Here is a 13,838-nt window from a genome sequence, read left to right on the forward strand (position 1 = left end):
CCTCTCTTGTCATTCTGTATCAAGGTCCTCTTTAATTATTGGCCTGAACAGCTGTCACTTTATGGTGAAAACAAACTGCTTGGATATAGCGTTAAAGGTTGAAATAATGAATTATACATAAATCTATTTAGTTCAGTTATATTCTGTTGAATTGGAAAAAATCCAATTTTTAAATTTCTCTGCATTTCTTGAAGTTAGGAATAAAATCTGGGGTGGGGTCTCCTGAAATAATGAGGTCTAGAATAATTTCTGTTGTTAAATTTACTTTTGAGCAGGATAAGTCAACTAAAATCAATATGAATGGAACCTTCAGTGTACCACTTAAGATAATTAATCTTTGAGAGGTTAGGTAAGTATTACAAGGTAATTTACCTAATTAGCAACGAAGCCAACCAATGTTTAGATTTCTTAACTTTAAGATTGTTGCTCACATAGTCGCATAAACTATATCTTCCACATAGTCACAGGCAATCACAAGCTAACACGAGCAGGTAGCACAAAATATGTGTTCCACACAGAATGCAGAACAAAAAAAGACACTTTTACAATCCTTTTCCCTTTTCCAAATTCACATTTAAAAAGTTTCTTGTGGAATTTCCCAAATGCCAGCATGGCCACAAATAATAGAGATTGATTACTGAGACCTTTAATGAGAAACACTTAGAATTATGCTAAACAAGGAACATTCTATACTGATTTAACAAATTCTCTTTCTGCTTATAGTTTCTCCTAAAATAAAAGGTAACATGTTTGTCATGTTAGGAGTCTGTATAGAAAAAGTGTGATAACTGAAGAACAGACACACAGGTGTATGTGTGTCTGTGTGTTGCTGTGTATTACAGCCTTTCTTTAATGGTTTTCTCTCTCTGTCTTTTGTTTTTTTTTATTTTTATTTTTTTGAGACGGAGTCTGGCTCTGTGGCCCAGGCTGGAGTGAGCGGCGCCATCTTGGCTCCCTGCAAGCTCCGCCCCCGGGTTCCCGCCATTCTCCTGCCTCAGCCTCCCGAGGAGCTGGGACCACAGGCGCCGCCACCGCGCCCGGCTCGTTTTTTGTATTTTTAGTAGAGACGGGGTTTCACCGTGTTAGCCAGGATGGTCTCGATCTCCTGACCTCGTGATCCGCCCGCCTCGGCCTCCCAAAGTGCCGGGACTACAGGCCTGAGCCACCGCGCCCGGCTTCTTTTTAAGTGAGCTCTGTCCTGGGCAAACCAGCATTTCAAAGGTACAAACTGTTTTTGCAAAGAGCGGGTATGTACCGATCTATAGTGCAGACATTATGTCTGCTTATTTCTCTGTAAATAGATCTCGTTGTAACAACTACTTCACCGTCACAACATTTAATTCGAGTCCGCGAACTCTTACCCAGACGCTAGGCCTTGGCCAGGCCGCCCGGAACTGAGGCTCACACGCGTGTGGTGCCCGTTTCCTGTAACAGAGCGTGTCAGTCCCGGTGCTGCCCGACTTCCTGCCGGCTGCACAGGGACGACCCAGCCAAGTCCGTCCCCAGAGTTGGACTCTTTCTCTTTTTTCTTGTACACGGGGAGCTTCTTTTCCAAGAAGACTTGTTCCGATTGCTCGCAGTCTCCATAGCTGATGATTATAGAAGGATCTTTGTACTTTCAATGTACCTTCAAAAATGAGATCTGGAGCTGGATAAGACGTGCGTGTGTGTGTGTGTGTGTGTGTGTTTTAGTAGACAAACTGTTCATTGAATAAGAAGCCTAGTTGACGGTATAAGAAGAGATTTAGAAGAACGGAATTATTTGGTTTAAGGAATTGTGAAGAAAGGTGCTATGCCATTAAAATTTTTCTCTACTTTTGTGTTAAATCTTAATTTTTTGCGGTATTTACTAACCTGCAGGAAACTGTCAAAATTGACTGTTGCTAAGTTCCATATTGCTTTGTAATTATCTTAAAACAAAACTTGGTTTATACCAAAGTACAATTTTTCCTCTAGCTTTTATACATTGAGACAGATTTTTTTCTCACCCTCCACATACCTATGGCTGGAAGACCAGGTGGTTGTTCTTGGTTCCCATTACAACTTCCAGACTGTCAATTTCTCCCATTCTTGCAAATTATACTGTTCCTTTGAAACTCAAACCCCTTGGAAAAATCGGCCATGCCCCTTTGGTATTGCCATTATCAGCAAACCTCCTTACCTCCTTCCTGGGCACTCTTATCTTTTTATTTTCTTTTTTCTTTTTCTTTTTTTCTTTTCTTTTTTTTTTTGAGATGGAGTCTTGCTTTGTCGCCCAGGCTCGAGTGTAATGGTGTGATCTTGGCTCATTGCAACTTCCTCCTCCTGGTTTCAGAGGATTCTCCTGCCTTAGTCTCCTGAGTAACTGGGATTAAAGGTGCACTTCACCACATCCAGCTATTTTTTGTATTTTTAGTAGAGACGGGGTTTCACCATGTTGGCCAGGCTGGTCTCGAACTTCTAACCTCAGGTGATCCACCTCAGCCTCCCAAAGTGTTGGGATTACAGGCATGAGCCACCGCACCTGGCCTCTTGTCATTTATTTAAGGCTTTAGATCTTTTGCTCACTATCATCTTCAGGCAAGTTCAACCATCATTTTAGTGGCTCAACATTCACATGAAAAGACTGTTAAAAACCTCTGTTCCCCATTTTTTGACATCTTTATTTACATTACTTTTTTTCTTTCCCCCAGTTTATTGTCATCAAATCTAAAACATTCTCTATAAGGGTATGTACCACCAGGATCTAGATGCAAATACTCTGCCTCCTGAACATCACTTCTTGCTAGCTCATTGGCTCAGATATCTTCATTCCTACAATCCTTCATTTTTATTGAGACTCTTCTTAGGCCACAGCTATTGCTGCTCCCTCACAATCCATCAGTACTCTCTTGCCTTCAGTTTCCATGTTCAAATGCCATAGTTCATCTTTAGCACTCCCTTGCACCTACCCTGAGCTTCATTTTCCCGCTATTAATAGAACAATTTATTTGTTTCTGTTTTTCTTCCCAACTTTTAAATATTGATGTTTCTAAGGGTTCCATCCTAATTCCTCTTCTTTTCTCTCTACACACATACTGTCTCTAAGCTCTAAACACTGCTAAAGAGCTAATCATTTCAAGTTTTAGAGTTTGGCCCAGACCTTTGTTCTGGGAGTTGATGATTTACATGACAATAGCACTCGAATAACTCAGATATAACATGTCCTGGTTTCCCGTATGTCAGTAAGTGGCACTGCCAGCCATGCTAGAAGCTTATAAGTCCTTTTTGGTCCTTCCTCAATATTCTGACAATATCCAATTCAACATTCATTTAAAAAATATTTTGGTTCCAAATTATCTGTAATTTCCTCCACTTATTTTGATTTTCAATGTCCCCAGTCTAGCCAGATCCACATATTTTCTTACCTACTGTATTTTCCAAGGCTCATCCTTAGTCAACCTACTTTAATTCTTAATCTCCTACACTCTGTTAGCTACATAGAAACCAAAGTCATCTCTTAACATGTCTTTCAGTTTCCAACTCTCCCTACTTTTCTGGTGTATTTGGACTAAGACCTATGTTCCTCATCATTACTAATAAAGACCTGTACAGTTTCACATATCCTTCTCTTTCAGCCACATCTCACATTAGTCTTTCTTCCTTTTGTACTTCATCCAGATTCCTACTTTTCAGTTTTTCATTTCATCCAATTCATAGGTTTCTTCTAAATGCCAAGATCTTGCTCATATATTAGGGTCCTTGAACATAGTGGGTTTTTTCCCTAAAAGAAGAACCTTTCTGTATTGTATGAAAAGCTAGATCTTTTTATTCTCAGGTTTTAGCTTAAATATTATCACTTGAAAGAAGTAGTTAACATCTGTATAATCCAAATTAATGTTTATTTTTTTCTTTTTCTTTTGAGACAGGGTCTTGCTCTGTCACCCAGGCTGGAGTGCAGTGGCACAATCTTGGCTCACTGCAACCTCTGCCTCCTGGGTTCAAGCAGTTCTCCTTCCTCAGCCTCCTGAGCAACTGGAACTACAAGCACGCGCTACTACACCTGGCGAACTTCTTAATTTTTAGTAGAGATGGGGTTTTGCCATGTTGATCAGCCTGGTCTCAAACTCCTGGCCTCAAACAATTCATCTGCCTTGGCCTCCCAGAGTGCTGGGATTATAGGCATGAGCCGACACGCCCGGCCCAAATTAAAATTTCTATATATGAAAATTGTATATATAAATCTTATATAATCCAAATTAAGATTATATCTGTTTAATGTTTCCTCCAACACCCTTGTTGTGTCTTCAGTTCCTTGCTTGACTTGGCATGTGAACACATTTTGTAATAATCTCCTCTCTTTGTTTAATTGGGTTTCTGTACCTGTCTTCGTCTTCAGAATTAAAACCCTAGGAGTACAGGACTCTGGCTTTCTTATTCACCACTGCAGCTTAGAAACGAATACAGCATCTGATACGTATTTGTTAAGGGAAGTGGTTAAATATAGACCACTAAGTCCAGTGAAGTCACAGTCTATTCACTTCATGTAATTTCCAAGAAACAAAGCTTTCTCCACCTATGTTAATGAATGAGATATGGGATCTGGTCTGCTGGAGATGGCTTAACTTTAAGTTCACTTGAGAGAGTATCAGTGGAAGTAGGAATGGTTTTACTCACTTAAATAATTTCATGGTGTTTAGGAGGAAAAATCACCCTGCTTGAGGGTTCTGTGGCTCCTATGGGCTCTCAAATGATTGGAAGAGTACTACCAAACCTGAGTTTTCAGGTCTCTTTGTTATATTCATTTAAACTTAGATATTGGGAACCTGCTCCCAATGGTTAACGTGGGTTCTTTCCTATTTCCTACGCGTCTCTGCTGGTTTGAGAAATAAAGGGAAAGAGTATGAGAGAGAAATTTAAAGCTGGGTGTCTGGGGGAGACATCACACGTTGGCAGGTTCCGTGATGCTCCCCTAGCCGTAAAACCAGCAGGGTTTTATTAGCGATTTTCAAAAGGGGAGGGAGTGCAGGAATAAGGTGTGGGTCACAGAGATCACATACTTCACAAGGTAATAAAATATCATGAAGCAAGTGGAGGCAGGGAGAGATCATAGGACCACAGGATGGGGCGAAATTAAAATTGCGAATGAAGTTTCGGGCATGTATCATCATTGATAACATCTTATCAGGAGACAAGGTTTGAGAGCCGATAACCTGTCTGACCAAAATTTATTAGGCAGGAATTTCCTCATCCTAATAAGCCTGGGAGTGCTACAGGAGACCAGGGCTTATTTCATCCCTTCACTTAGACCATAAAAGGCGGCCGCCATAAGGGGGCCATTCATAGACCTACCCTCAGGGCGCATTCTCTTTCTCAGGGATGCTCCTTGCTGAGAAAAAGAATTCAGAGATATTTCTCCTATTTGCATTTGAAAGAAGAGAAATATGACTCTGTTCCGCCTGGCTCACCGGTGCAGTCAGGCTCCAAGTCTTATCGCCCTTGTTCCCTGAAGATTGCTGTTGCCCTGTTCTTTTTTCAAGGTGCCCACGTTTCATATTGTTCAAACACACATGCTCTACAAACAATTTGTGCAGTTAACGCAATCATCGCAGGGTCCTGAGGCGACATATATCCTCCTCAGTTTACAAAGAAGATGACGGGATTAAGAGATTAAAGACAGGCATAGGAAATCACAAGGGTATTGATTGGGGAAGTGATAAGTGTCCATGAAATCTTCAGAATTTATGTTCAGAGATTGCAGTAAAGACAGGCGTAAGAAATTATAAAAGTATTAATTTGGGGACTAATAAATGTCCATGAAAGACTCACAATTTATGTTCTTCTGCCACGGCTTCAGTCGGTCCCTCCATTCGGGGTCCCTGACTTCCCACAACATCCCTCCCTTTTTATATGAATATGCCGTGGCGATGAAGGCTTGTTCATTCTCTCGATTTTGACACAGGATTCTTTGGTCCAGCACACTAAAAACAAGCCGATTAAACAGGGAAACACAATTCCAAAATTTACTACAGTGGAGCCCCTAGTAGACTTGATCCAAGTCGTGGGGTTCAATCCGTAAAGATTTTCTGCCACCTGATCTAACGCCTCAGCCCCAGGCACAATGGATAAGTGAGCTTGAGTGGCTTCAAAAATTTGTTTCTTTAATTTAGTTATGTCCAGTGATAAATTATCTTCCCTACCCAGAAGGTGTCCTTTGACCGTTTATTATGAATGATCAGTCTCGTTATAGGAATACGGGGTGATACAGAAATCAGAGGTATTCCAGTCGCACTGCATTTGCATGCGATGTTGGGGACTCACTACCCGATCTCCAAGCCAAGTAACAGACTGTCTTAAGTCATTAATTTGATTAGCCAATTTTTGATCAATGCCTTGTTGAGAATTCCACATTTGGGTGGAATTGGCTTGCCAATCATTAACAAAATGAACCATTTAAATAGATTGATGTAACACCATTCTGGCAGTGGTGGCCAGTGCAGTGACTGTAATTAGGCCCATGATCACAGTGATTAAAGTGAAAACAAATCTCTTAGATCTTTTTAGAATTCGCTGTAGCACTTCATTAATTAAATGTATTGAGGGGGACGATTCCCAGGGTCTGGGCAAAGTTACTGGAATCCAGATTCCTTCTCGAGCTCGAACCAACATTACACTTTTCCTGGAGTCAAAATGGGAGTTAATACAAGTGTACAAATGACAATGCATTGGACGGTTTGATTGTTCATCCAAATTTTTATATTTCCCACTAACAGCATGTAAGGAGGCTTAACACAGCTCTGTATGGAAACAGTCAGGTTGGAGGTAAGTAAAGCAGAATGTCTGGATCTACACTGATACTGAGAGACGGGGGTGGTAGCGGGGACAACAGACAGAATAGTTTCCCCTTCCCGTACTCACAGTCCAGACATGGCAACAGCTAATTTCCAGAGTTCTGGGTGTTCTGGGCTCAGAATGGGGAGTATCATACAAGGCCTCGACGGGGTAATGCTTTTATCTTCCCATTTTAAGGGAAAGAGTGAGCTGAACCTCCTATGCACAGTAGAATGATGATTCTCCTTCTCCCGATAAGAAATAAAATAAGTAGCCTACAGGCATTGCCTTCCGCCAGAGGAGCAATTGTTTTTTAAATAGCCCTTTGGTGCCCAGTCTGTTACTAAACCATATGAGTCATTTTTAAATATTACTGCATGTGAGTTAACACAGTCTTCCCAAATTAAAGTTTTAGATGGGCCCTCAAAATTTTTAGGGCATGGTTTTCCTGCAGGTTTGTATTGAAAGTATGGGGCATCTCCCATTACTCCCCCTTTCATTCGTTTTAAAGGAGAAAGGGAGAGGCCGGAGGCCAAATGTACCAGTTCCTTTGTAGCTGATCTCTCTGGAAGATAAGCGGCCCAGACTTGAGTTTCTAGATGGATACAACCAGGTGCATGTCTGAGGCACAGAGGGGGGTGTTTATAACCCATGATAACATTAAATGCAGTGCGTTCTTCTCCTGGTCGAGCAGGGCAATGGTCATCTGTAGCTCCAGGCATCCACACACTATATCGTTAGTGTAGATTTCCGCAGGAGCGTCCATCCAGGTGAGAGGTCGAGTAAGTGGAGGGAAAGGCACATAAGCCCAATAAGAATAATTATGTGTGGCGCGGTGGCTCAAGCCTGTAATCCCAGCACTTTGGGAGGCCGAGACGGGCGGATCACGAATTCAGGAGATCGAGACCATCCTGGCTAACACGGTGAAACCCCGTCTCTACTAAAATACAAAAAAATTAGCCGGGCGAGGTGGCAGGCGCCTGTAGTCCCAGCTACTCGGGAGGCTGAGGCAGGAGAATGGCATGAACTCGGGAGGCGGGGCTTGCAGTGAGCTGAGATCCGGCCACTGCACTCCAGCCTGGGCAACAGAGCCAGACTCCGTCTCAAAAAAAAAAAAAAAAAAAAAAAAAAAGAATAATTATGTGTAGCAGGTAAATCAGTGTGAGAGGAAACTGGTGAGATAGAAAGTGTAACGAGGAGAATCATTAAATAAAACCTATTGTAAGTGAGATTGAGTGCTGAAGGTGGAAGAGAAAAACAGGGATGTTATTTTCAGGCTAATAGAAATGGAGAGATTTTTAGGTTTGTAAGGAGAAAAAGAAAGGTAATTAGAAGTGGGATTAGTTAGATGGGTCTCCGTTGGCATCAGAGAGGATTGAATCAGACCCATGTGCCAGCTTCTAGGGAGTTGGCACAGATCTCACCACATCTAAAGGCAGTCTCGGACACAGATCTCACCACGTCTGAGGGTAGTCTCTGACACAGATCTCACCACGTCTGAGGGCAGTCTCTGACACAGATCTGACCACGTCTGAGGGCAGTCTCTGACACAGATCTCACCACGTCTAAGGCAGTCTCGGACACAGATCTCACCACATCTGAGGGCAGTCTCTGACACAGATCTGACCACGTCTGAGGGCAGTCTCTGACACAGATCTCACCACGTCTGAGGGCAGTCTCTGACACAGATCTCACCACGTCTGAGGGCAGTCTCTGACACAGATCTCACCACGTCTGAGGGCAGTCTCTGACACAGATCTCACCACGTCTAAGGCAGTCTCTGGCACAGATCTGACCACGTCTGGGGCAGTCTCTGACACAGACGTCTTCCTCTGTGGTTTTCTTTGGATGATCTCCTGGTGAAACACAAGCATATCCTCTTTCCCACATTAAGTAGAATCAGAGATAATATTTAAAGGTTTGGGGAAATCCTGTAAGACAGTAATCACAGCAATTAGCTCTGTCTTTGGAGCAGAATTATGAGAGGTAGAAATAAGCTTGTCTATAGGACCTGCATAGCCAGCATTTCCATTGCTGGAGCCATCGGTGAACAGTGTAACAGCCTCAGGAACGGGCTGATCTTTGGTTAATCGAGGGACCACCCAAGACGACATTTTTATAAAATCAAACAATTTGTTTTTTGGATAATGATTGTCAATAACACCAATAAAATCAACCAAGTGAATTTGCCACAGTACTGAATGTTGAAAGGCAGCTTGAACTTCGAGCTGATTTAAAGGAATTACAATGAGCTGCAGGCTTCTGATTATTGATAGATGGTACAGTAAAAGCAAATTTTTCATAATCTGATTTATGTAAAGCAATATGAAAAAAACAGTCTTTAAGATAAAAGACTATGAGAGGCCAATTTTTAGGTATTAAAGCAGGGGCAGGCATGCCAGGTTGGACGGCTCCTATAGGTTTAATTATACCGTTAATGGCCCTTAAATCGGTTACCATCCACCACTTGCCTGATTTCTTTTTTACTAGAAACACGGGAGAATTCCAGGGGGAAAGACAGGGTTCCACATTTTTAAGTTGTAACTGTTCAGAAACCAATTGAGTTAAAGCCTCCAGTTTTTCTTTAGAAAGCGGCCACTGCTGAACCCAGACAGGTGTGTCAGATTTCCATTGTAAAGGGAGAGGATCAGGAGGCATGGCAGCGGCCGCACTAAAAAGGATAACCCAAACCTGCCCTGTTTTCTTTTATAGTAACTGGAAGGGGTTTAGTAATCCCTTCATGCTTTGGACCGAGACCAAGCCCGGACACAAACCCCATGTTTTCCATCATACGCTGACTGGGAGCACCATAAGAGTTATGTGGAATATAAATTTCAGCCTAAGGATCTACTAGGCCCTCTAAACTTTTTTCCTTGAATGTATACGGTGCAGGTGGGCCATTTGTTTAGAAATCACATTAATCCAAGAAGCGACCTTTTCACCTCCAGGGCCCATCCCAGGGCCACGTGTCTTATCTCCTTTGTTTAAAATGATTTTAGGTAGTAAAAGCAATTGAGCTTGTTTAACAGTAGTAAAAGAAACAGGAGCTTGGCCTGGGGCACGTAAGTGTTAGAGAAACTGTGGGAACCTGTGAGCTGAGCCTGAGTAACTAGAATGCCGTTAGTCCGATTTAGCTGAGCTTGCAAACGAGCCTCTTCTGACCATCAGGTACGAAACTGTAAATGCTGAGATGGGGTCAGAGCAGCTTTTGCCAAAAGGCCCCAGTCTAAATGAAGCAAAGTGACCTCAGTACAAAAAGTTTGTAATAACATTTTAACATAAGGAGAAGTAGGGCCATACTAAGTACAAGCATCCTTAAATTCTTTTTAAAAAGTAAGATTGAGTGGCGCATACCGACGCAGACTGGTTGAGGGTGTGAGAAAGGAGAATTGAAGGAGTAGAAGAAGCACAAGTATACTGGTGATTACTGGCGTTCGTGTGTGGAGAAGGGTACAGAGAAGCAGGCTGAGTGGATGGCAGCGTGACCAGTTGAGGAACCCAAACGACAGGAGGGTGAGGGCCTGAAGTGGAAGGAGGAGGGCCTGCAGCATTACAGGTAAATTTTAGTTTGGTCCTGGAGCCATTAGGTGACACCCAGAGGCAAATGCTGCAAAGCTTTGAAGAGGGAAAAATTAACATATCTATGGTCCTGGACTGTGTGAGTTGCAGCAGCAGGAGTTTCAAGTACTGGCTCTTCTCTTCGTGAAAAAAAGTAAGATAAGTAGGGGGTAACGTTAAGTCAAATTTACCAGAGTTAGACATTGAATTTTCAGTATCATTAGGTGGGGGAGGAGCAGCTGAATGGAGAGGCTGATCAGATAACGAAGGCCTTGCGGGAGAGAAAAGTTGAGGAGGTATTAGGACGGCACGCACCAAGGCCCAAGCATCCAAACAGTGACAGGAACATAATTCCCTGTTGAGACCAGTTCCCTGAATGTTGCAACAAGATCTCATACTTTTACATATACGGTTCCTTTTTCAGGAAACCAAGGACAGTATTTTTCCACCGCCCTGAATAGAGTGACCATGCTCTACAAACAATCTGTGCAGTTAATGCAATCATCACAGGGTCCTGAGGCAACATATATCCTCCTCAGTTTACAAAGAAGATGACGGGATTAAGAGATTAAAGACAGGCATAGGAAGTCACAAGGGTATTGACTGGGGAAGTGATAAGTGTCCATAAAATCTTCAGAATTTATGTTCAGAGATTGCAGTAAAGACAGGCATAAGAAATTATAAAAGAATTAATTTGGGGACTAATAAATGTCCATGAAATCTTCACAATTTATGTTCTTCTGTCACGGCTTCAGCCGGTCCCCTGTTCAGGGTCCCTGACTTCCTGCAACACTTAGACATAGATGATTTGTCATTAAGTTGTTTTTCACTGAAAAGTCAGTCTGAATATAGAGCCTTGTTTCATTCAGATCAGAAAAACTGGGTTACTCTGAAATCTGTTTATCTATAATTTTTAAGTAAGTACAATGTTATAAACCAGTTATTCCTAACTTGAGAGGCCTGGAGGATTTACTACAATGTGTATTTCAGGGCCACATCTGCAGAAGTTTTGATACAACGTTTCTTTACTAATACCCGTGACAGTACGTTTTAGAGGCATCCTGTGTTTTCAGAAGCAGAACGTTTATGCACTACACTTTGGGAAAGATGTGCATGTTATGTTACCATTTAAAGATGTCTGGTTCTTGTTGGGCAAATTGGCAAATGATTTCTCTGAACTAACAGCATTGTAGAATTTTACTACTTTAGGGTTTTCAGGAATCTTAGAGCTGTTTTCATTTGTCTCGTACATAGAGACTGAACCTTGAAGACATTAATTAATTTGTCACAGAAATTAAATGGGGTCAAAATTTACATTTCCAACCCATGTCCGTGCTCTTCATTCTAAAGCGTGATGGCCTAGAGTCATATTTTAGCCTCTGAGTTTTATCTTATTAAAAAAATAAAATAAATTGTAAATACATACATGTATTATATCTATATATACAATTTATATACATTACAATATTAATTTGAATTACACAGGACTTTGGACATCACTATTAAAGCCCAGGTACAGTTCAGACTGAGATAAGCCCTACCTGTGAGAATTTACTAAGGTCAAAAAGACTCCTTTTAATAGTGACTCAGTGGCACCTAGTTTAAGGACAAAGGCTCCAGTAAATATCTTAATCTAAGTTATTACTGAATGTAAGTCATGTGATGGCTTCTAATGAAAATTTTCCATTGAAAAAAATCAATGTTAATAACTGGAACTCGAGAGCTGTAATGGGCTGTGCTGCGTTTTTCTGGCTTAGATTGTGTGCTGTAATATGCTAAGAACAGGAATTGATGACCTGTGAGCTGTGGTCACTTCCTGATCTCATTTGATTCTTTGGTCTTTAGTTTTAAAGGGGTGATCAGAGAGGTTGCTTTATAATGGAGAAGTTGAACAAAAGGACCATCAACCTGCAGGCTCACTGGCACAGCCCAAGTTTCGCTGGACAAGCATTTCAGTAAAGAGGACTATTGCCAACAGCAATACTTGCAAGGAAGCTTTGTTCCAGAGAGGAATTTTTTTTTAAAGAAGCTGCTAGAAAAACTGACACTAGAAGCTAAGTAGAGTCACTCTTTCTAGATAACGATGAAATAGCAAGTCTGAAGGCATTACTTACCTAGATATAGAAATGGACTTATTTAAGAACAAACTTTATACATACATAATATACCTAGGCTTGTTGGTCAAGTTGGCTGGCTGGGGAAGAATAAAACTATCTAGAAGATCCACATGAGGAGTGGAACCATTCCGGGAGGGCAGACAGATTTCTGATGCTGGCCACAGATGGAACCCAGAGATGCTCTGTAATTGAAGTGGTTCTAATACCTGGACGCTTCGATTTGCTCTTATAATGTGTTCTAAAGCCACTGAATTCAGGACTGTGCTTCCTAGTTGGTACCTGTGGATGGAATGCATCTCTCAAACTGTGGTGGTATTTCTCTAGGCTCTGTCGGACAGAACAACTATCTGGAGATAGGCTGTGGAGCCTCTGGACTCCACAACACATTTCACAGCACTGTTTACTCCAAAACGCTTGCCTAATCAAACTAATGTAGCTGTTGGGTAAGACGAGAAGTAATACGTGAACATTCTTAAAGTCTGTTCTCTTTTGCCTTGTGACCTTAAACATTTGAAAGAGCAAGATGAACACTATTGAATGGAAGTCTGTTTCCATAGTCATAGCCAATCTGAAAGCCTAAGTTTTACCTCGCTGTTCGCTGCATAGCCAATCTATTTTATGGGCGGAAGAGCACAATGGGCTCAACTACCCAGGCTGTAGGAGTTATTTTAATCTTTAAAGAGCAATAGATACAAGTGAAAGTACATACATAAAGTAGGTATTTAGTATTTACTTTTTATTCTCATATGCATGAAAAGGGTGTTCCAAAACAAGATTAGAGAAGTCCATGGCATGTCTTTGTGGTTAATGTTACTTTATTTTTTGGTTCATCTACTATGCTTCTTATAAGTTACTTGTTTTTTCTTTCATGGAAAAATTGTTTTAAATGAATTGATTTTACTTTTCATCAGCACAATTGTTGACTAATACCAAAGTTACTTAGGAGGTTATGGTTTTTATATTTATAGAATGGCAGGGATGGCATTTAGATAATACATCATAGTAACTTGGCATTTATGAAATATTCGTTTTCCATAAACGTCAACTCAGAGAGGAAGGTTACATTTTTTTAAATTATAATAATATTTTGAAAACCATCTGTCCTTTAAAATGCTGCTAAAATATATGTTGGAACTGGTGTTTTATATGCCAATACTTCCTGAAGAGTGTTTTGAGATTTTTTTCAAATACTGCCTCAGTTCTAGATAAAATAGTTAAAATTATACCTTTAAAATGACTACTGAATGTAGGTAAGAAGAAGTTAAGGAAATATTATATAAAAATAAATTTGCAAAAGTAATTTACTGAAGGATTATTTTCAATTTGATGGGTGGATCTGGATATTTTGATACTAAGTAAAAATAGTTCCACTAT

The 13,838-nt window shown here is 41.0% G+C and overlaps 1 protein-coding gene across 2 annotated transcripts in view; it reads left to right on the forward strand.

The window, feature by feature from the left end:
- Positions 1 to 13,838, forward strand: part of ROBO2 (roundabout guidance receptor 2) — a 1,769,701-nt gene that overhangs the window by 20,342 nt on the left and 1,735,521 nt on the right. The window lies entirely within an intron of this gene.

Source organism: Theropithecus gelada, chromosome 2, assembly GCF_003255815.1.
Source record: "Theropithecus gelada isolate Dixy chromosome 2, Tgel_1.0, whole genome shotgun sequence".
In the NCBI taxonomy this organism is placed as follows: domain Eukaryota; kingdom Metazoa; phylum Chordata; class Mammalia; order Primates; family Cercopithecidae; genus Theropithecus; species Theropithecus gelada.